The sequence below is a fragment of the Enhydra lutris genome, unplaced genomic scaffold (assembly GCF_002288905.1).
Source record: "Enhydra lutris kenyoni isolate GAN:26980312 unplaced genomic scaffold, ASM228890v2 scaffoldscaffold37, whole genome shotgun sequence".
Lineage (NCBI taxonomy): Eukaryota > Metazoa > Chordata > Mammalia > Carnivora > Mustelidae > Enhydra > Enhydra lutris.
Genome location: NW_019154121.1, coordinates 23,112,863 through 23,137,734, shown reverse-complemented (window position 1 = coordinate 23,137,734; position 24,872 = coordinate 23,112,863).

Below are 24,872 nucleotides of genomic sequence, written 5' to 3'. Positions count from 1 at the left end.
TATATATTTATATTTATATATATATAAATCATATATATATTTGATTTATAGCAGTTACTTAGGAAAAAAACTTATTCCTGCCATACAGATATTCTATGTATCAACATTAAGACATGTTCATAAATTATGAAATGGGGTTAAGAAATTACAGTGAACTTTTTACAGTGAGCAATTATAGTGCAGTCCTGTGCTTTGATGACATTATCTCAGTTCTGTTTTTGTTTCTCAAGCCGAAAGAAGAAATAAAGAAAGAAACAAATAAACAAACAAACTGTGGCTGCATATTTTGACAAAAGAGAATGGCAATTTCATTTATGCAGACTTTCATGAGAGTAAAGAATTGAGATAGAGAAGTTTGAAAGTCTAGTTGCTATTAATTTATGTCTCACTCATTTATGCCTCACTAATAAATTTGTAACAGTTTTTGCTCCAAAAAAACTTGAACACAAAAATTTGATGAAAACTAGTATTAGCCAGCGAGTCAACAACCTAACAGGTTGTATGAGAACTTCATGATACATTTTGTCTCAAGCCAATGATATTAGTCTTTATTGTTCAAAGCTTTTTAAATTCACTTTTGATCAAACAAAGCTATTACTCTTTTTTATACTTTGTGAACATCTGCTGCTTAATTATTTCCATGTTTATTATTATTCCAGTTACTTCAAGAGAAGACAAGGTATTTTAATTGTAACTAGGGAGCAATCATTTTCCACATGTAGGTACAAAAGAAGATTGTATTAAAATCTGGGAGCAATTTTAAGAGAAAGGCATTATCTGTTATAAAATGTAGAGCTTTCTGTATCTTGTATAACACATTAGGTTTAAATTAATATTATAAATAAGAACATGTATTAGTTCTTAGTGGGCATAGCTCATAGTAAAAAACAAAACCAAAAATACAAGTGTTGGCTCTTGTACTATTTACAGCAAATTACCAAGTCTGCAAAGATATCTACATTCCTGGAGATGAAAACCTTTTCATTCCAAGATGTGGTATAGTCCTGAAGATAGAGCCGTCCTGAAGATACATAGCACTCTAAAATACTGTTTGAGTATAAGATATTTGAATAGAATCACTAGGGCAAAATATCCGAAAGCTGTCTTCTAGTTTTAAAGGTAACTTTTAAGTAATTTTCTCTATTAGTCTAATTAAGCATGACAAATAAGAAGATAAATTCATAACAATTTTGAGTTTGGCTTTTAAAAATACATCGCTTTGTTATATTTCTAATTACATACTGCAGATTTCTGTTCTACTTTTAAAAGTTCAAATATATGTATACTAGGAATTTATTCAGTATCCAAATCAGCTATTTAATTTTTCTGAATATGATTCCTCAACCATTGAGCATGACATCTTGCTAATCATGCAGTTTATCTGCAGAATATGAATAGATAGCTTTACAGATTGTGGTGACCCTCAGGAATGATATTTTTGATGATCACACAAATCCTAGGAATTTCTCTCCTTCTACTCTTTCTCTGCTCATGAGTAAGCACAGCTGTGGTTCTTAAAATACTGGAAAAATAATGCTCTAATACTAGCCCTGTTGATCCCAGGAATTAAGTAATGCTCACTTTGCAATAAAACCAGCTGTTAGGGAGTCACAAGACAGGAATCCTCTTTCCAGATTCCCTGTCCATGACAAGTAGACTGAAATAAATTAATGCTATCTTTGTCATTCCAATTTGCCACACGCAGGAGATATTTTCACATTTTCCTCTATCTTCTGGAAACAATATATTGTTCCAAGATGAATTAGCAGTGTATCTATGTTCTTGGCACACATGTGCAAGTTGATACTATTTTGCTAAGATATGATAATGTAGATATACTGGATATGGAATGCTTAAGCAGCTACAATACCTCGACACCTATGGCTAGGGACTGGATTGTTTGTTTAATGTTGTTAGGAACTATCATTGCTTCCATTTGTCAAGTGGGAAGGATAAGAAGTTAAAAATTCCTTTCACCTTGATGTAAATCAGGAATAACCCTTAACTGGCAATGTAAAATAGCAGAATATTCTATATGTAGAAAGTTGACCGTTACTTCTTAGATTAAGCAAGACTGGCAAAATCATAGCATAGCAATGTTCGAGGAAGTGTTATGATTTAAAATATGGCGGGGAAGGTAAAAATAGGTGTATTTCTCTCTTTCCTCCAACTAAGCGCAGCTAAATATCCCTGAAAATTATATATAAAACAAACACTAGAATAACCTGACAGTTGGAGACAAGCAGGCAGCTTGTTTAGGAAATTCAGGAGCCAGAGACTGAAATGTTACCAGTTCCCTGGGTTTTTATTTTGCCTCATAATGTCCACACTTGAAGCTAAAGTAGCTAGCAATTCAGAAACACCGGTGTGGGCAAGACGAACAAAATAAAACAAAAAACCAAGCCTCAACCAAAGTTTATTTGCCCTAGCCCTAAGACTGGGCACAAAGCAAAGATATCCATTCTTAACACTTTTATTTAACATAGTACTAGAAATTCTAATGAGCAGTAAGGCAAGACTAGAAATAAAGGCATATAGTTTGGATAGGGCTTCTTCTGCCCTTAGTGATGTTTGGTTTCTTTTTGAGAAAGGAGAAAGAAGGCTCTGAAGTATAGAGAAAGGAGACAATGCCTAAGGTCCACCAAGTGTAACATGAAAGGATACCCAATGGCTATGTCTTATGGGAATGGGAGCTAATCGCCCTGAAGAGAGAAGCAAGAGAAAACTTGATAGATACTCATTTCAGACTTTTACTTGTTAGTTTGTTACCTGAATTCATAGTACCCTGGGGAGTCTAACACGTGAGACTGAGAATATATTTTTAAGTGGTCCTGGGTTAGCAGCAGACCTATGAACTGAAAAAAGCGTTTGCGGATCTCTGAAGGAGTGCATGTTCAATCCAGGTCCTAAGGATTTTCTGTAGGTCAACTTCCATGGAACACAAGCTCAGAACTGAATATCCCCAAATGCATACCATATATATACCATATCATTACGAAGAACAAAGCATCATGAATGTTAGTCAACAAAAATCAAGTCAGATCTCAGAATGACAAAGACTGGAGGTGACAAAAATTATCAAAAGCAGAATATAAACTATTTATTGATTTTAAAAAATCACTATCAAAAGTATGAATTAAGTCCAAGAGACTACAAAAGTTGGCCAGGAAGATTTGAAAAGAATCCATGAAAAGATTCTAGAAATGAAAACAAATTAAATCACAAAATGATAAGATAATGAGCAAATCAGAGACAGTGGAGTAAAGAAAAGAAACTAGTAGATGTCAATAAATAAAAATAATATGTATGAAACATACATATTATTTTCTAACTTCGGAGGTTAAAAAATAATATAGAATTCTGAGAAGCTGTAACATATAATTGGTGAGGAGTATGATCTGATTTTGAGTCTTCCTAGGACCTTATAATTTTTAAGCAGAGAGGAAATTTTTTATTAGCTTTGGGTACTATTTAGTTTGTATATTAAACTTTCATAGCTAAACACAAAAAGAAGAAATATAACCAGCAAAATAGAAAAGTTTTAAAAGTAGAGAAAAATAAAAACACTCAAGCCAAAATAAAGCAGAATGATAGAAATATCTATGATTGGTCATTATAAGGGAAAATGTACTCAATTCTCCAGTTAAAAGTTTGAGAGAGGTATAACTGGAAACAAAACAAAACCAACTCTGGGCTTTTAGCAATAGTTGAAATAAATAAAAGGGTGGAAAATGACACAATATGTTATATCTATCTATTATGTACTACTAATATCTATATTATATATTATATAATATATATAGATACCTCTCTATATATGTAGATATTATATATCTACTAATATGTTATATCTATATAACTATTAACCAGAAGAAAGATGGTATATAGATTAAAGGACAAAGTACAACAAAAGAAAAAACTGGGAGACAATGCATTTCTAGATTAAGAGGAATTTTATAAGAAGTTGCAACAATTAAAAATAGCAGATATCTAATCATATAACCTTAAGGTATATGAGACAAAGGTTTACAGAATTATAAAGGTGAAATAAGAATATCCCATTATAGTGATAGTTCAATACCAGCTTTCAGAACTAGAACAAAGGAAAAGGAATTAAAAAAGCATAAAATATTTGAACAAAATAATTTTAAAATTTGGTCTAATTTCTGTATACTTTTATACTACTTTGTACTGCAAATGGAAAACAAGTTTCCAAGCACTACTGAAATATTCTAAACAAACAAATAACACCTACACTTGACCATAAAGCAAGAGTCAGAAATATTTCTAAAGATTTTTACCATTTATTGCTGTGATTAAAAAATCACATCCTCTGACCAGCATACAAAGGAAATGAGAAAGAAATCATAATAGCCCCCTGAAAATGTCATACACTTGAACATTATAAAGCACGATAGTAATTAACTTGTACAAAAAAAAGGGAGAAATGTTATGGAAATGAGAACCACTCATGGAAGATAATACAAATATTATATATCAAATCTTGTGTGACAAAGCTCTAGTAGAAAAATTATAACAGCCAGTACTTAGAGTAGGTAAGAGAAAAGGCTAAAAACCATTCATATTATTTAGTTGTAACTAAAGCAACAGAAAGTCAAAAGAAGTAGGAGGAAACAATCCAGATAATTAAATAATTAAATTAATTAAATAATTAAATTAAAAATTAATCATGTAAGTAAACAAAGAGGCAATAGGGATCAACTTGCAAATCAGTTATTTGGAAATAATAACAAATTGAAAATCTTCTGGTGACATTGCTTAAAAAAGAAATCAGTGACAGAAGACAAACAATACTAGCAGAAAAATGAGACACAATTACAGCAAATAGAGTAGTAGCTGGAACAGAAAGGGAATCTATTACTTAATTATTAAAAATGGGGATATTATAGTCATTTGGAATTCATATAGGTAGTAAAGAGTTAATGCAGAAGAATGAAGAGACAATTGCATAAATAAAATCCTTGATTAGGTATATCTTATTTACTTTAAAGGATTAATTCATAAACAAAAGAATTCGTAAGTGTGCACTATTACACTGACAGAGAGGATTATTTCATACAGATAACAGCAAATTGATCATTTTATACAAATGATTAGGAGAAGTTTAATTTTCCTCAATAACTTTGGAAAAAAATAAATGATCCTGAAATTTTTCAGAATGCTGAATTAAAACATTTTTATGAAATTTATTTATTTATTTATTTTTTTATGAAATTTAAAAGAGCAAGTAATTGGGTCTCAGATTATTAGTTAATTTACTTAGTGTTTATTTTTTTTCCACCTATGTTTTACTTTATTTGACCAATTCATCTGTTTTTTATAACAGTAATATATCATGAAATTTTATAACTATAAATTTATCTAAATATTATGCCTTTAGTAACATATTGAAGCAGCTTCTATCATGTCCACATTGTGGAGGAAGATAATTTATGGAAAGTAGAATTAATATGTTAATATTATTCAGCAGTCTGAAGTAGGGTCAAATATTCTGTGAAAAAATTTTCAAAGAAAATTTACATGGTACTTTAAAATGTTGTAGTAGCTCATATACATCTTGAGATCTAAATAGTTGCAATTTGTAAAACAGCCTCAGATAAGTACTGTTTTCTTTTTAACTTTCCAGTTTATCACGCTTATTATGGGCCATAGCCAACATGAATAGAGAAAATAAGAGAAGAATAAATGGGAAAAGTTGCTTGAGGGTATTAGGATTTATAGAGCAGGAATTGAAATGATATATTGGAAAAACTTTATTTGGGGAGAAACTGTATACTTATACTAAAGTTAATTTTCCTTATTTCTCCCAATGTATCTTCAAAATAGTCTTCCATAGTATTTCAGTCTGACAAATATATCCTACTAAATTAATCTATGAAGTGATGCTATGGGGATAGAATAGTATGAGTATGCAGGGCAAAACATGACATTTGACACCTTAAGATCACTTGTCAGGAAACCATGTCTAGAAACCTCAAATAAGGAAAATAGAGAAGTTTGATAAATATATGTCACAGTGTTCCATTTTCTTACTCATGAGACTAACAATCATTAGAGCCTCATTCCGAGACTATTTGTACACAATTCCCATAAGCTTGAACATAAAAATGTACATAGCTATAACAAATTATAATGGATTTGAGAGACAGTTAAGAGATAAAAGAACAATAAGTGACAGCAAAGATCCTGAAGGTAAGGAAATTATAAAGCGTAAGAGTAGTCAATTAACTTTAACTGTAGCTTTTCTAGAGTCAGAGGCAAAAATTGTATTGAGTCTCTAACATGTCATTAAATTATCTCAACCATTACCATGACTGAAATTTATAAAGAAACTGAATCATCACATAAGTATTAAATTATATATATTAAATATGTTGAATTTATTTGGAAAATCAAATCTTATCAGTGCCAAAATAGATAACATTCCTCCATACTATTAAGCAATAGCTATTTATCTATATCTACATCTAATGTATTATCTATCCATCATCTTTCTAATTTCTATATACAGTGACATATTGATATCTAGATGCTTGTTTTACTTCTCAAATTAACACCACCTGTAAGAGTCATTAATCTAACCATTACTTCATGTCCCAGCTAATTATAAATGCTGTTGAGCAAGACTTGACCTAGCACTGATCCATACATGCCTTACTAGAAATTTCCGTAAAATGCAGTGTACTGCCATTCATCATGAAATTTGCTTAGGAAGTGTCCTTTACATTTCATTTCATGCTACAGCGCTCATTTTCAAGCTGATCCTTGGACTAGATTTTCAGCTGGCTTGAACACAAGTCTAAGGTCAGAGAACCAATCCTCTTAACTCAGCTAACCTTTCAGGGAACAAATCTGCTCCCTAGTCACAAGTTATACCTCTCTCTCCAGTTGACAAAAGTATGTTTATTTGTGGACACACAGAAACCTCTGGGGAAGTATTTCTAAAATTAGTTCAAAGAAATTATAATCCCCTAAAAGGAAAAATTGATAGGATTCATTTGTTTCTTAAAACTAAAGACCTATATATAACAATTCATATATCCTCAGAAATATAGTACATCTATTAAGACCACCAACTTTGGGGTGTCTGGGTGGCTAAGTTTGTTAAGTGTCTGACTCTTGATTTCAGCTCAGATCATGATCTCAGGGTTATGGGATCAATCTTTGCATCAGCTTTGCGCTGGGTGTGGAGCTTGCTTGGGATTCTCTCTCTCCCTCCCCCTCTGTCTTCCCCCACCTCACACTGCACTCACTTTCCCTCTCTCTCAAAAAAACAAAAACAAAAACAATAAAAATGAATAACAAATAATGAAACAAAACAACCCCCCCCAAAAGCAAAAACAAAAACAAAAACAAAAATAACTTTTGAGTTAGTTTCTTGGTTTGGATCCTGGATCTACCACATATTAAATATCTGATTTTAGGAAATTTATTTAACCTTATCATTACAAATGAATTTTCTCATAAGTCAAGTAGAGATAATGTAGCATCTACTGCACAGAATTCTTGAAAAGATCAAATGAGTTAGTGTACATAAAGCCCTTATAATAGTGACTAAGCACATGGCGTTGTTGTTGTTGTTGTTGTTATTATTATTATTATTATTATTATTATTATACTAACACTAAGGAGTAGAATGTCATCTTAATCATGTTGCTCAAATATCAGAAGTGCAGCTTTTCTAAGATTGATATGATGACTCTCTGTTCTAATTGCCTGGATTTATAGTCTCAACAATTTCAAAAATGTCTTATTCCAAAATAGACACAATAGGATTATAACAACATCTTAAGACTATATTTAAATACAATGTGCTATTTAATTAAAGTGTAATCAACACATGGTGTTATATTATTTCCTGGTGTACAATAGAATGAGTCAACAATTCTCTCCATTTCTCAGTGCTCATCACCGTTAAGTGTACTCTTAATCTCCTTTATCTCTTTCACCCATCCCCTTCCCATTTCCTCTCTGGCACCTACCAGTGTGTTTTCTGTATTTAAAAGTCTGCTTTTTTTACTTCTTTCTCTCTCTATTTTTAATCATTGCTTGTTCATTTGTTTTGTTTCTTAAATTCCACATACAAGTGAAGTAATATGGTATCTGTCTTTCTCTGTCTGACTTATTTCACTTAGAATTATAACCTTTAGGGGCGCCTGGGTGGCTCAGTGGGTTAAGCTGCTGCCTTCGGCTCAGGTCATGATCCCAGGTCCTGGGTTCAAGCCCCACATCGGGCTTTCTGCTCAGCAGGGAGCCTGCTTCCTCCTCTCTCTCTGCCTGCCTCTCTGCCTACTTGTGATTTCTCTCTGTCAAATAAATAAATAAAATCTTTAAAAAAAAAAAGAATTATAACCTTTAGCCTTCTCAATGTTGTCACAAATGGCAAGATCTCTTTCTTTTTTGTGACCAAGTAATATTCCAATATATATATATATATATATCTCACTTCTTCTTTGATATATATATATATATATATATATATATCACTTCTTCTTTATCCATTTACCTATTGATGCACAGTTGGGCTTCTTCCACTGTTGAGCTACTGTAAATAATACTGTAATATGTATAAGGATGCATATATCTTTTCAAATTAGTGTTTTCATATTATTTGGGCAAATCCCCAGCAGTGGGATTACTGGATCATATGGTATTTCTATTTTTAATTTTTTAAGGAACCTCCAAATTGTTTTCCACAGGCATGCACCACTGCATTCCCACCAACGAAGGGTTCTTACTTGTTCACAAACTCAACAACACTTGTTATTTTTTGTGTTTTGATTCTAACCATTCTGAGAGGTATAAGGTGATTTCACCTTATGGTTTTAATTTGTATCTCCCTGATGATTAGTGATGTTGAGGAACTTTTCATATGTCTGCTGGTTGTTAAATACAATGTTTCAAGGCAAACATAATTAAGTTACAAATACAATTAGTTTTACTGTCATATTTAACTATTTTATTTTCACTATGCAATCTTTTTTCCTGTTTATAAAATCCCACTTACTACATTCTTTTCTAACTACTGGAAATCAAAAACTAACAAACAAACAAAAACAACAAAAAAACCCTTCTAGCCAAATATTCTTTTACTGATTATGTATGGAATGATGTGGGAATGATGAGACACACAAAAAAAAGGCAAAATAAGCATGTTCATCAAAGAATAAGTTTAAGAAGAGTAAGAAGAGGAAGACGGATAAGGAGGAGGGAAATTTAGAGTATTAGAATGCTGTAAATGTGCCAATGCTGTTCTACCTGCCTTAGATGTCTTTACACACTTACTCCCTCCAACAACGAAAATCATTAGCAATATTGTTAACTCCATTTCATACATGAGGAAATGGAGGCATAGAGATTTCAAATAAATTGCTCAAGATTGCACAACAGTCAAATAAAATGCTCAAGATCAAGCCTGGGTTCACACTCAGTTCAAGAATTTGTGCTCTTAGCCTCTACATACACTTTCTCTACATGCAGAATCCACTGAATAGCTTTGCTTACCTCTATATTTTCCGCCTGAAAAAGTACACAAAAGGTTTTACCAGGTAAAAGGTTTTTACCTGGTAAATATAGTAAACAATTAAATGCTGGCTGGTTTAACGATAAAATTAAAGAAACTCCCCCCCAAAACAAAAAACAACACTCACACGAACATAACTTAGTAATTGTACTTATCACTCAAGTTCCATTCCAATGAGGTGTTCCTGGTTGGGTGGTGCTCATCTGAGCAGTAATTCAGGTGACAAGGTTTCTTCCATATAGTGACCAGGTCATTTTCCATTTACAGCTGTCATAATGCCAAGTACTCAAAAACAGAAAATGTGTAGACTCATGTCTTCACTAGCCAGACCTGAAGGTAGCACGCATCATCACCTGAAGCTCATCACAATGAGCACTCCTAATTTCAAAGGAAGCTAGAGAAATAAAGAAGGTGAGTGCCCCAGAAGGAAGAAGTGAATGTTTTATTGAATATTTAGTTTTCTCTGTAAGTGGGAATATTAATATCCTATAATTGTATTCTTTCTAAATAGAGAATAATTTTGAGGTTTATCTTAGTTGTCCTATTACCTATATGTCTATCTGTCTGCCTATCATTCTATTCTATATTCAACTATTTTAATGTGTGTATTGATTTATTTCATGGTTATAATTAGGCCATTCTCTAATTCACAACCTAACAGATGGGTCCAGCCTTGTTAATAGCAAGGAATTTGTTCTAACAAAATAGGATCAAATAATAGTATTGTTCACAAATTTGTAGTCAATTTTTGATCAAACCTTTTAGTAGATATTATACAGGATTAATTCATTAACAAAAACTGTGGGATATTGTTGATTTTGAAGTTTGTACAAAATTTAAGCAAGATTCAGTAGTAAATTTAGTTTCCCAAATAAGGACCTTCTATATATTTTAAATATTCAAATTGTCATCACTGCCATATTCTTTTCTGTAAAGTTGAACCAATCATCCATATTCATATTGCTTCTCTTGTTTCTCTATTCCTCTGCAACAAATTACTCTCAAAGTTAGTAGTTTGAAGCAACACACATTTATTTTGTCACAGTTACTGTGGTTAGGATCCTGGTAATGCCTAAGTACTGAAATCAAGAGGTCATCCAGGGATAAAGTCATCTGAAGGCTCAAGTGGGGAATGATCCTCTTCCAAGTTCACCCACATGGCTGTTGGCAGGTATCATGTCATCCCTGGCTTTTGACTGAATATGTCAACTCCTTGCTGTGTGGACAGTTTCTTCCCCTCAGTGCAAGAGCTTCAAGAGAATAAAAGAATAAATAAGGGCTCCCATGATGAAAGTGTCAACCTTTTTATGATCTTATCTGAGATTTGACATCCTGCCACTTGTGCTATATTCTAGTCATTAAAAGTGGGTCATGAGAACTGCACACAGTGAGACAAGCTTTCAGAAGGGCATGAGTATCAGGAGGCAGAGATCACTTGGTACTATTTTGGAGACCTGACACACCTTTAAAACATTCATTAAATTATTTAATACCATAAACCATGCTTGCTAGAAGAAAATTCAGGAAAAAATATGCTCTCTTAGAAATTAATCAAATAGCCTGATATGCTTCCATTATAACTCTTTGAGTTAATCATATACACTTTGCAGAATTCTAAATTTGATATGTCCTTCCAGCATACAGCAGAATGTTTTCTTTGAAATAAATTGCTAAAACTTTGTGATTTCCTGTGGAATCAACTTATTTTTATTCCCATTGACATTTTGTAGCTTACTTTTTTCTCTTTTATCCCCAGTGTTTCTCTTAATTATTTGAAAATCCCAACGTGGCTTTGCTTTGATCTTTCTTTCTGGACTAAAATTTCTCTTATCTTGCATTTTTAAGCTAGTGCATATTTTAATGTACAAAAGATTATTATATTTTCAGGAACCTCATGGAATATGTGAACTTAATCATTGACCTTTTGTTTAGGAGCATTTGTTTATGTGGATAGAGGAATGAGTTATTAAATGGAAAGGATATCATGGTTTTTAGTGGCCATTCAGGAATGCTTATTTCAGAATATTCTTAAAAACCTCACAATGTATCATAAATCTATGGACACTGTATTATACTCCTTAGAATATTTCTAATTTCTTTTTTCCTCAAAAGATAAAATATTTTTATTTTGAAGTGAATTTAATGAGTTCATCATAACACTTCCCATTTTTAATTTACTTTAAATAATAATAAACTGTAATATTGCATGCAACCTATTTTAATGCTACCATAAGGCACACATATATCACATTTATTATGGGGCACTTAAGAGGAAACATCACCCTAATGCAGAATATTTAAGATTAGGGAACATGAATCTTCCCCAAGGGGTCTGGCAATTCTTTATATTTGAAAGAGAATTAGGAGAACAGGACACCTGGGTGGCTCAGATGGTTAAGTGTCTGCCTTCGGCTCAGGTCATGATCCCAGGGTCCTGGGATCGAGTCCCATATCAGGCTTCCTGCTCAGTGGGAAGTCTGCTTCTCTCTCTGCCTCTCTCTGTCTCTCATGAATAAATAAATAAAATCTTTTTTAAAAAAGAAGGTTAGTAGAACATTAAAATGAATACTAATGGTGTATGTTTACAACAATGTTAATTTATTCCATGGTTGAGAAAAAATTGAATACCACATTGTAGTTGATTTCTATAAAGTAATGGTGTCTAATATATTACATAATATTTGTGGCATGGATCAAAAATATTTTTGATTCATCTCTCTTTATAAATCCTGTGCTGTAGATCACCAAAGTAAAATGAGTTTTGTTTTTGTATCTATGAGAGAATAATTAACTCCTAGTGATAGAAGGGATTTTAAACATCATATAATCTACTCAGTTGGAGGCTAGTCTAGTGACAGAAACCATACAATAATTAGGATAGGAAAAGTTAAAACAAACGAACAAACAAAACTATAACAGGAATTCTAATAATAGAGGATTAGCTAGTGAGAAATAGTGAGAATTATAGTGAGTTGAGGAACCACAGATATAAGGAATAGCCACTATCCATAAGGCTGAAGCAGAGTGCCTAAAAAAGTGTCCCTGGAGAGCTGAGATCCATGTCTTCTCGAAGGGAGCATTTCCATGTCCACTGTATGGTGGAGAAATCAGTGAGGTACTGTGCCAATGGAACTGGCTTGGAATATTCCTTCTAACTCTATACAAGAGAACTCACTGGAAAGGCACCCAGGGGAATGCTATTGATGGGGTGGTCCCTCAACTGTGGCATTCCATGAGAAGACAGTGGGTGCGCTTGAGGAGACTGTAGGCACTAGGCTCTGGGGAAGCCCTTTACTTTAGGAGACAGATGTTGGAGAAATCACATCCTACAGGAGATCAGTGGCTGGTGAAGTTGTTCATTGCAGGAAAAGACTTGGGAGGACTTCGGAGCTGCAAAAGTTCAGCACTGGAGAAATTGCATGGTATAGGAATCTGGTGAGAACAGTATATTAGAATCAGGAAGAGAAAAGCTCTTTGCGTCTCCAGTGTCCCTTCAATACCCCCTTTTGACAATATTTAACATTGTACCAGCTGGCAAAAGAACAGTCTTTAAAGGAACCAGATCCACATTTGCAGAGAAAACAATGAAGTATGGATTTGTAGTTGAGAGGCAGTATGTTGATACCTGGGGAAGCCCATCCCTTCGGCTACTCAGCTTTTATATATAACCTTCTGCACACATTTGTATGACAATTAATGTCTAACCAGGTGTTTATATTCACTGAACAGGGTATAGCTATCCTTGTTGAGTGGGAAAATTATCACACTTAACCCCAAATCAGGGGAGGCATGGCCCTATAGTCATTATGTCCCCGGCTGACAATATTAACTTCCTCAAATTTCTACAGCGTCACTGAATACTTACCATCTTACCTTGGTGGTGGCATTAATGTTCAGAATTCACTCAAGGATGTCATATTGCTTCTAGTTCATGTTCTTGTGAGGGAGTAAATATTCCAGGGACTGTCACCTAGATTTTTCTAACATAATAAACCTCAGTCAAAGTTAGAGGCAATATGGGGATTCTATAGTACCCAAGTATGTTTATTTCACTGACATATTCAGGAACTAGGGAGGTAACTACAGAGTGGATCTGTGAATTAATTGGTCTCACTGAGTTAGACTTGAGCTAAGACTATAGCTATCTCTCAACTACCATAAAATTCTACTGGGGCAACACTAAAATTTTGGGTTCCCAGGAATTAACATCTTTTAAAAGCAGTGTCTTATAATCCTCAGGAAGTCTGGGCTTTTCTTTTTTCCCTGTGAATAGTTCCTCTAGTAAATGCCCACTGGCTAATTGGGAAGGTTTGGAGAAAGATTTGGGTGTTATTTTTCAAGAATGGTGCAGGATCCTTCTTTAAGAAATCCTATCCTCCTTTTCAATCTCTATTAATGTCTGGGGAGTAGAGAGAGGCTGAGACTCTCCACTGTATGAAATCGTCAGGGGCTTTTGTTTTGTTTTGTTTTGTTTTTGGTTTTGTTTTGTTTTGTTTTGTTTTACCATAAGGCTGAAGTTCTCATTGTTATGTAGTTCAAGTGCTATTCTAGTGTTTTTTTCCATCTATTACATTCCTGTGGATACCATGATCAATTAATCACTCACTGCTAAGATCTCTGAAGGTCAAGACAGTCTGTTTACCACTACATCCCTGCTTTCCTTTATAATGTATGTTTCTACCTCATTTTTGGCAAGTTAAGTCCTACTACTTGTCCTCTGCTATTCTAGAATCTCATCATTCACATTAAATTAGTGAACTCATCTGAATGCTGTTATCCTCTACAACTATATCTCGCCTAAAAAGAAAAACTATCTCAAGAGTTTTTTAAGGACACAGATCTCCTCATTAATGAATTTCTCAATGCCTTATTGGAGAGTATGTCTTTTGGATTTTTCAAGGAATGTATCGGGGAGCTGGGTATGCATGTCATATATGACAGATTCGACCTTTGGATTCTTTCCTCCATATCATGCCAGAAAAGATTTGGCTCCATGACCTCATTAAATATAGGCTAGCTTTGTTCCCAAGGTTTAGTTAACCAATAAAGAAAGTAGTTAGAGCTACCTGCAGATGAATGAGCCAACATTTTAGGTTCAGAGTCTCCATTATGTACCTTCATATTAATAAAATCAGCCTGATCTAACCCGCTTAGACTCTTTTCTCATATATGTTCTCTAAATTTCTGCTAATATTTTACCAATGTTTTTGCTAATTCTTTTACTGTATAACCTTTTTTGGGAGAGTCAGTTTGTCTACTTGTCTCCTGGAGCATAACTAGGGGTTATGGGTAAAGTGGCCACCAGAATCATGAGAATTATTATTCTCTTTCAAGACAAGTACCTCAGCTAAATGTAAGAAACTTTTTTTGTTGTTTGCTTTTTAAGCATAAAAAGTCACGTCTCCTAAGACATTGGAGATAAAGGTAAAGAAGGATCAGAGTGATTTGGAAGTTCAATACCATCTTCTAGATCCAACCAGATAGCCTCATTCCAAATTTCAGTATCACAATTTTTCCAGTCAATACTCTTTCACATGAGGAATTAGTGAGATTTTGAATTCAAGTACTTTTAATAATCCAACAAACTTCATAATTAAATCTGTTTTATTTGTAGCAATATCCACCCTGTAGCTATAAGAAATAAGAGATTAATTTTGGCTATCATGGAAGCATTCTAGTTCTGACTCTCAGATTATGACTTTAATGAAAGTTGAAAGATCTGGACTTGCCATCTTCTTTGTGTATATGCTTGAGTGCACTGAAAGATAGGCATCTTATACTATATTCCTGATAGTCATTATCACTGCTATTATGGTCTAGTGCAGCAGACACTTGGGATCCCAAGGCACTTTCTTCATTTAGCACTTCATCACAATCAACCAAGGAGATAGCATGGTTAATTATACCATTGCACCTTACAGATTACTAGAACCCCTCTTCCATTGTCAAGTGGCATAGCACTGTACTCAAGCCTAAAACCACAATTAAAGATTCCCCCAAAATCTCACCTTTCGGAGATCTTCCATCACTCCAGATCCAACCAGGAAACAGAAACCACATAGTTCTTGGATAGGAAAAATTTAATACAAAGCAGAGATGGGAAAGCAATACCCAATGGGCCAAATCTGGCTTAGACCCGTTTTTGTATAGCCTAAGAGCTAAGAATCACTTTCAAATTTTTACAGGCATTGTTAAAAATCAAATAAAAGTGAAGAATTGAAGGTATGTGAAAGGGACCATATTTGGCCTACCAAACATGAAGAGAGAGGTCTCAAAATTAGAACTTTTTTTTTTTAAGATTTTATTTATTTCTTTGAGAGAGAGACAGTGAGAGAGAGCATGAGAGGGGAGAAGGTCAGAGGGAGAAGCAGACTCCCCTTGGAGCTGGGAGCCTGATGTGGGACTCGATCCCGGGACTCCAGGATCATGACCTGAGCCGAAGGCAGTCGCCCAACCAACTGAGCCACGCAGGCGCCCTCAAAATTAGAACTTAAAAAGGAAACATTACATGTGATGACACAGATATACAAAGAATCATAAAAGACTACCATGGGGCACTTAAGTGGCTCAGTCAGGTAAGTGTCTGCCTTCTGCTCAGGTCATGATCCAAGAGTCCTGGGGTCCAGTCCCACATCAGGCTCCCTGCTCAGCAGGGAGTCTGCTTCTCCCTCTGCCTGCCACCTCCCCTGCTTGTGCTCTCTCTTTTTCACTCTTGTTCTATTGCAAATAAATAAATAAATAAAATATATATATATATATTTTTGTCCAAACAAAAAACTTTAATGATATAGAAGGGGGACGGAATGTTCTTTTCCATGGTGCAATGCCAGCAAATACACATTGTATAGATATCAAAAAGTTAGAATTCTTCCAATGTACAAACACAGATAGGGTTATGAGGCACCATCGGAATCATTAAAAGATGGCAACATTTTATTTTATTTTTTTTTATTATTATTTTTTTAATCATTTTTTAAAATTTATTTTCAGCATAACAGTATTCATTGTTTTTGTACCACACCCAGTGCTCCATGCAGTCCGTGCCCTCTCTAATACCCACCACCTGGTTCCCCCAACCTCCCACGCCCCCACCTCTTTAAACCCTTCAGATAAAAAAGACTACCACGACCAACTATAAGCTAGTGAACTGGAAAATAAAGACAAAATCGAATAAATTCCTAGAACTATATAACATACCAAGAGTGAATCATGAAGAAATAAAAAGTCTGAACAGACCTATAACTAGTGTGGAGAATGAATCAGTAAACAACAACTTCCTAAAAAGAATATCCTAGGACCAGATTTCTTCATCAGTGAGTTCTACCAAACACTTAAAGAATTAACACCAATCCTTCTCAAACTCTTTCAAATAATCAAAGAGGAGGGAGCATGGCTCAACTCATTTTATGAGGCCAGCATTACCCTGATACCAAAGCGTTAAAAGGACACCACAAGAACCGAAAGCTACAGGACAATATTCCTGATGATTATAGTTGCCAAACTTCTCAACAAAATAGTAGCAAGGTGAATTCAACATTAAATTCACATTTAAAAAAATGCCATCCTGATGCTGTGGGATTTATCTCCGGGATGCAAAAATAATTCAGTGTATGAAAATCAATAAATGTAATGTAACACATTAGCAGAATAAAGGATAAAAATGACATGATCATCTCAATATACGCAGAAAAAATATTTGGCAAAATTCAACTTTTATGACAAAAACTCTCAGCAAACTAAGAATAAAAAATAAAGTTCTTAATCATAGAAAGGCTGTATGTGACAACCCTGTAGCTATCATTATACTCAGTGACGAAGAACCGAATTTTCATCTAAACAAGGCAAAGATGCTCATTCTTATCACTTCTGTTCAACATAGTACTGGATGTCCTAGATGGAGTAATTAGGCAAGAAAAAGAAATGAAAGACATCCAAATTTGAAAGACAGTAGTAAAATTGTTCTTGTTTGCAAATGGTATGATCTTATATGTCAGAATCCCTAGAGATTCCCTTAAAAAGGCTGCTAGAAGAATTCAATGATTTCAATAAATTGCAGGATATAATTCAATATATAAAACTCAGTTGTGTAGAACAAAGATTGTTAAAATGTCCATACTACCCAAAGCAACCTGCAGAGCTAATGCAATCCCTATAAAAATAGCAACATCATCTTTCACATAACTAGAACAAACCATCCTAAAATCCAGATGGAACCACACAATATCTGGAATAGCCAAAGCAATTTTAAAAAAGGAAACTAGAAGTATTACAATTCCAGATTTCAAGTTCTATTACAAAGCAGTAGTAATTAAACATTATGGTACTGGCATATATAGAATAGAACAGAAAACCCAGAAATAAACCACCGTTATATGATGAATTATATGGTGAATATTAATCTTTGACAAAGGAGGAATGAATATATAATGCGAAAAATTCTCTTCAACAAATGGTGCTGGGAAACTGGATAACCACATGCAAAAGAATGAAATTGAACCACTTTCTTTTACCATACACAAAAATAACCTCAAAATGGATCTAAACATGAGACCTAAAACCATAAAAATCCTTGAAGACAGGCAGTAATTGCTCTGATATCAGCCATTGCAACATTTTTCTAGATATGTTTCCTGAGGTAGGGGAAATAAAATATAAAAATAAACTATTGGGACTACATCAAAATAAGAAGTTTCTGTAAATCAAAGAAAACAACCAGAAAAACTGAAAGGCAACCTATAGAATGGGAAAGGATATTTGCAAATGACATGTCTGAGAAAGGGTTAGTATCTAAAATATATAAAGAACTGATAAAACTCAATACCCAAAAACCAAATAATCCATTTATAAGATGGGCAGAAGATATGAGCAGGCAGTTTTCCAGAGAAGATATACAGATGACCAACAGATACATGAAAAGATGCTCAACGTCTTTCTTCATCAGGGAAATATCAAAACTACAGTGAGATATCACCCCATACCTGTCAGAATAGGTAAAATCAACAACACAAACAACAGGTGTTGGTGAGGATGTGGAGAAAGAGGAACCCTCTTGTACTGCTGGTGGGGTTGCAAACTGGTGCAGCCACTGTAGAAAACAGTGTAGGGATTCCTCAAAAAATTAAAACTAGAGTTACCCTATGATCCACTTATCGCACTACTGGGTATTTACCCCAAAATACAAAAACATTAATTCAAAGGAATACATGGATCCCTATGTTTATTGCAGCATTATTTCAGTAGTTAAACTGTGGAAGCACCCCAAGTGTCCATTGGTTGATGAATGGATAAAGAAGATGTGATGTATATATACAGTGGAATATTATTCAGCTATAAAAAAGAATGAAATTTTGTCATTTGCAGCAACATGGATAAGCCAGAGAGCATAATACTAGGCAAAATAGGTCAAAGAAAGACAAATATCATATGATTTCATTCATGTAGAATTTAAGAAACAAAACACATGAGCAAAAGAAAAAAGAAAGACAAACCAAGAAACAAACTTAACCATAAAGAACAAATAAATAGTTACTAGAGAGGTGGTGGGTGGGGCGATGGGTGAAATATGGGATGAGTTTTACTGAGTACACTGTCATGATTAAAAACAAATAAATAAAATGATAAAAAAACAGCATGTCCCCCAAACTCAGTTAATAACAATGAAGTATGTGCAAAGGAAATTAGGAAAACAGCCCTATTTACAATAAAGTTAAAAATAATAAAATACTTAGTATTAAACTTTACTAAGTAGGTGAATGGCTTTTGAATTGAAAACTATAAAACATTGATAAAAGAAATTAAATAAGACATAAGCAAATAGAAAGACATCCATGTTCATAGACTGGAGAACTTAATATTATTAAAATGTTTATACTATACAAAACAGTCTACAGATCCAGTGCAATCCTTACCAACATTTGAATGGCATTTTTTTACAGTTATTAAAAAAAACCCTAAATTCTTATGGAACCACAAAATGAATTGTCAAATCAATCTTTAGAAAGAATAAGCCGGAAGCATCACATATCCTGATTTTATAGAGCTCCAGTAATCAAAACATTATAGAATGACCATAAAGACAGACAGACTAATAGATAGGATTTGGAGCCCAGAAGTAAATCCACAAATATATGATGTGATAGTTAATTTTGTGTGTCAACTTGAGTGGGCTAAAAGATGCCCACATAGATAATAAAACATTATTTTAGGGTATGTCTGTTTCCGGAAAATACACCATTTATTTTTCAGTAAACTTGGTAAAGGGATCCGCTCTCAATAACGTGGGTGGGCATCAACCAGTCATTTCAGGGACCAACAGAACAAAAAAAAGAAAGGGAGGGCAAAATCTCTCTTAAGCTGTGACATCCATCTTTTCCTCTCCGTGCACATCAGAGCTTCTTATTCTTGGCCTTTCGGCTTGGGCTGAATTATACCACCAGCTTTCCTGGTTCTCCAGTTTACATACATCAGATCATGGGATTTCTTAACCCCATAACCATGTGATCCAGTTCCAGTAATAAATCTCCCTATAAATATATAGGATGTCCCAAGAATATACATAGGCAAAAGGCTAGTCTATTCAATATATGGTGTTGGAAAACTGCATATTCACATGCAGAAGAATAAAGTGGACCCTTATTTTACTCCATACTCAGAAATAAACCCCAAACCAGTTAAAGGCTGAAACATAAGACCTGAAATAATAAAACTCCTAGAAGAAAACACAGGGGGAAGCTATATGATACTGGTTTTGGCAATAGTTTCATGGATGACACAAAAAGCCTTCAGCAACAAAAGCAAATACAGACGAGTGGAATACCACCACACTAAAAGCTCCTGCATGGCAAAGAAGAAAATCAACAGACTGAAAAGACAAATTACAGAATGGGAGAAAATATTTGCAATCTGTATATATGATAATGATTAATGTCTAAAACATGTGAGGAGCTCTTATGGTATTTTCATTGAGCAGATGTTCTTTAATATAATGAAATACAATTTATCTTTTTCTTTTTCTTTTATGGTTAGTGCTGTTGGTGTCCTAGGAAAATTTTACATATTACAAGGTCAAAAGCATATTATCTTTAATTCATTTACAGATGGCTTATTGCTTTAGCTTTAACTTTTAAATATATCATCTGTCCATATTAATTTTACTTATGATATATGGTAAGGAACAAGGTTTATTATTTTTTTCTTAATGGGGGTTTTTTCATATCATCTATTGAAATGACTTTCCTTATGCATTGAATTGCTGTAGCACCTGTTTCAAAACTCAATTAACTATGCATGTGCAGAACTATTTCTGTATTCTGTTCATTCACTCATTCATTCATTCATTCATTCATCTCGATTAGAACACTATACTCTAGATTATTGCATTATCTGTCTTACCTCATTTTTAATATTTACTGAATTTACATAGAAGTATGGCACAATGTGTTTATTATTTATCATATTAACAAAACTGTTAGAAAAAAACTGTTAGTTGTACTCAAAATTTTTAAAAGGTTAATTTTTAATTGAAAGATATTGACATATAAAGTGCAAAACATGTTGATTTGATACACTTGTATATTATAATATGATTGCCATTGTAATGATAGTTAGCACCTCTATCAAGTCATATAAATATGATTTCTTTTTTGTGGTGGGAATAATTAGGATTAACTTGCAAAATCATATTGAAAAAAAGGTAGTGCTAACATGGATTTCTGACTTGGCTCATAATTTTAAGAAAAATGGCTTTGACATTTTCCACTTAAGGTGGTACTTATTTTTTCTTTTTGGTAAATATTTTGTTTGATACCACTGAGAGTTTATTTTATAGCTCTCTCCAAATGTGTCTTCCCATCGAATCTCCATCTCCCAGTATAGAGGTTAAAATAATTAACAATTCATTTTTCCTAGGCTCTTTTGCATCTGTGGGTGGCTCTGTGTGAATATTTTGAGGGTTTCAGTCAACATTTTTCATACTCAAGGTCATAAGTGTAATGTGAAATCAAATTAATGGATGACAACCAGCATTTTTTAAAAGCAAAGAATAAAAAGGAAATAGAATATAGTGCATGTAATATGTATAACTATGATTTTTAAAACATTTGCTTCAGTTTATATGAATGGATATATGTATACATTAATACATCAGGTTTCATGGAAAAGTATTTCTTTGCATGGTTTATGTTAAAAAATTGTGATGTCACTTATTTACATCATAGTTATTTGAATTTATGTCACCTGTAGCTAAATGTATCTGAACTGGTTCCAAAGTTGATACATTGCAACTGTGTGCTTTAGGTAACATCCTTCAGGATTTGGAACTAGTTGTATACAGGTGAGTAGGTGCCGCATCACCCATTCCGGCTGGAAAACCTGTGGTCCTTGATATGAAGTGGAGAAATATTTTCTCAAATTCTTTTTCATTGTTTCTTGGGATGCATAAACCAGATGGAACACTCAAACCATGTAATTGAGGAGCACTTTATGAGTGGACCAAATTACAAAGATGTTAAGGAAAACTAACAATAAAATGTAAAGCATCCCAAGGGTAGCAATAATAAGGAAGCATTACCAATTTCACACCTGAAGAAGTAGGGAAAAAGTGAGACTCACAGCTGGAGAAGAAGGCTGTTCTCCAGGAGTTGTGTCCTCTGGTAGAGAAGGACTACCCTAACCTGAATCTATTTTTGGTATCTTTATTTGGTTGGATCTAAAATGAAACTAGAGGTGAAGGAGCTTAAGTTTTATCATAAAGATTAGCCTCTGCCAAAAGGCAGAACACTATTGGAAATGAAGAGGATCTTTCTAGACTTATCCAAAGTTCAGTAGATGAAAAAATATGCAAAAAATATAAATTTATGTGCACCTTTTATCTGCCTCAAAAATATTGAAAGAATTCACAGAACTGCAGGGACAAAGTTGACCCCTACACCATTTGAATGGGAGATTTTAATATACCTCTCTTGGAAATTGGTAAGTTAAGCAGAAAAAAAATCACTAAGTATACAAAAGATTTGAATAATGTAATCAACTAATTTGATCTAGTGGATAAGTGTACATTACACCCAACAACAGAAGAATACATTTTAAGCTTGAAATAACATTTATGAAAAATGACCACATACTGTGGTATGAAGAAAAGCTCATCATATTTCAAAGCTTTATTAGGCAGAAAACAATTCTCTCTGTACACAATAGATTAGTGATCAGTTACAAAAAAGAAGAAGAGGAGGAGGAGGAGGAGAAAGAGAAAAGGAGAAGGAGAAGAAGAAGAAAATTAGAAGATTAAAGTTCCCTAGGAGAGGGAGAAAATGCAATATTAAATCAGGTTGTGGTGTAAGATTCCTCAAGAAAGTAACCATTGAGGAAATATTTGAATATAATGAAGAAGACATCGAGTAGTTATCTTCGAGAATTCTATTCTAAGCAAATTGAAAAGCTGCAGTAATGGCATTAAATATGGCTTTTGTAATTTAAACCTGAAGGCCAGTCTGGGGTAAAATGAACAAGAAGTAGTTAGAAAGTGAACACGAGGTCTCTATCATTGTAAAGTCTTCCAGCCATTTCAAAAGACTTTGGTTTTTACTCGAGGTGAAATAGGGAGTCACTGCAAGATTCGCAAGTAACAAAATTTTACTTATGCTTTGATAGGATCACTCATTTTCGCTATAAAGAAACCACAGGGGGAGGGGAATATCATTTGAGTGGTTTATTAGAAAGTTATTGCATGATCTCGATAAGAAATCTTGCAGCTCCGACAAGATAGTCACTTGGAAATAATGAAAAATGCTTGTATCTGGATATATATTGAAGACAGTAAACATGATTACTTATGGTACGAGAAAAAGAATGACTCAAAGATGGTTGACTTGAGAAAATAGATATGAAGAGTTCTTATCAAAGAAGACATGAAATTCTGCAATTAGAGTCAGTCATGTGGGGAGGGTCAAAAGTTCAGTTTTGGATATATTTTGTTTGGAATGAATATTGTAGATCCAAGTTGAGATACTGAACAATCAGTGGGCAGTGTCAGTCAGTCTGAAGTTAGGGAAAGAAACCTGTGCAAGGCACATAAATTGGCATATGGACAGGAAAAACAATAGTATTTAAACTTCTTGGACTAAATAACATTACCAAGGGGATAATTATTCATAGAGGAGATAAAATATATTAGAGTCCAATATAATGAAAAGTAACCAATAAAAAAAAATGGGGATAAAGACGACTGAAGGAAAATGAGTTAAGAAGGAGAGAGTAATCAATTATGTGTGTTAAATGATAATAATTGGTTGAGTACTATGAGCACCAAGACTCGATGTTATATTCAGCTAATTAGCAGTCTTAAGGAACACAGTTTCACTAGGAAATTTAGTATGAAAGTTTAGATTAAAATGGTTTTAGGTGAGAATGAGAAAAGTGAATTAGACAAACTATAGACAAGACTTTGAGGAGTCCAAGGAAGAAAAGAATGGAACAGTATTTGGAAGACGAGCAGGGTCAGAAGGATATGCATGGATAGTAATAAGTAGAACATGAAAATCTCATGATGTAGAAGTTATGTATTCATTATTGCTCTTTGGATCTTGGGCACATAACAGAGGAAAATGAAGAAAAGAACAAAAAATACTCACTTGAAGAAAGGAATTACTCGGGAAATACACTTACAGGGTAGATGTGGGGATCCACAGTAATGGATATATCTTACCCATTCTCTTAACCACTGTTCTTGGTTGTTTTTGTTTGTTTGTTCATTTGTAATCTTCTTCATCTTTTTTGAACCCTTAGTATTATATTCCTATTCTCAATATCATATTTGAGTCATTATTTTGTAATCTGTGGTATTGTACTGCCAAAGGAAGAAAGGGTTTTGTAATCTGTTTTGTAATCTGTTGCATTTGCTTCTGTGAGTCATTAAACTTGGCCTTCAACTAACTTTTAACTCACACACCATGTTCACACCAACAGCATTGCACTAGGAACTGCTTAGTACTGCCATAAGCTCCCCTCTACAGAATCCGCCATGCCTGGTTGAAAATTCCCAGGATTCTACCATGGAGAGAAACTGGTCAACACTGAAATAGGCACAATTAGCTCTTTTGAGGGTTTTCCACTCTTCTTCTTGTGGTCTTATTAATTATTTTGGTCATCGTTGAAAAACTACTGCTTGAAATATCCTTTAAAACATTTAAGGAAATTTGGGGCGCCTCGGTGGCTCAGTGGGTTAAAGCCTCTGCCTTTGGCTTGGGTCATGATCCCAGGGTCCTGGGATAGAGCCCCACGTCGGGCTCTCTGCTTGGTGGGGAGCCTGCTTTCTCCTCTCTCTCTCTGCCTG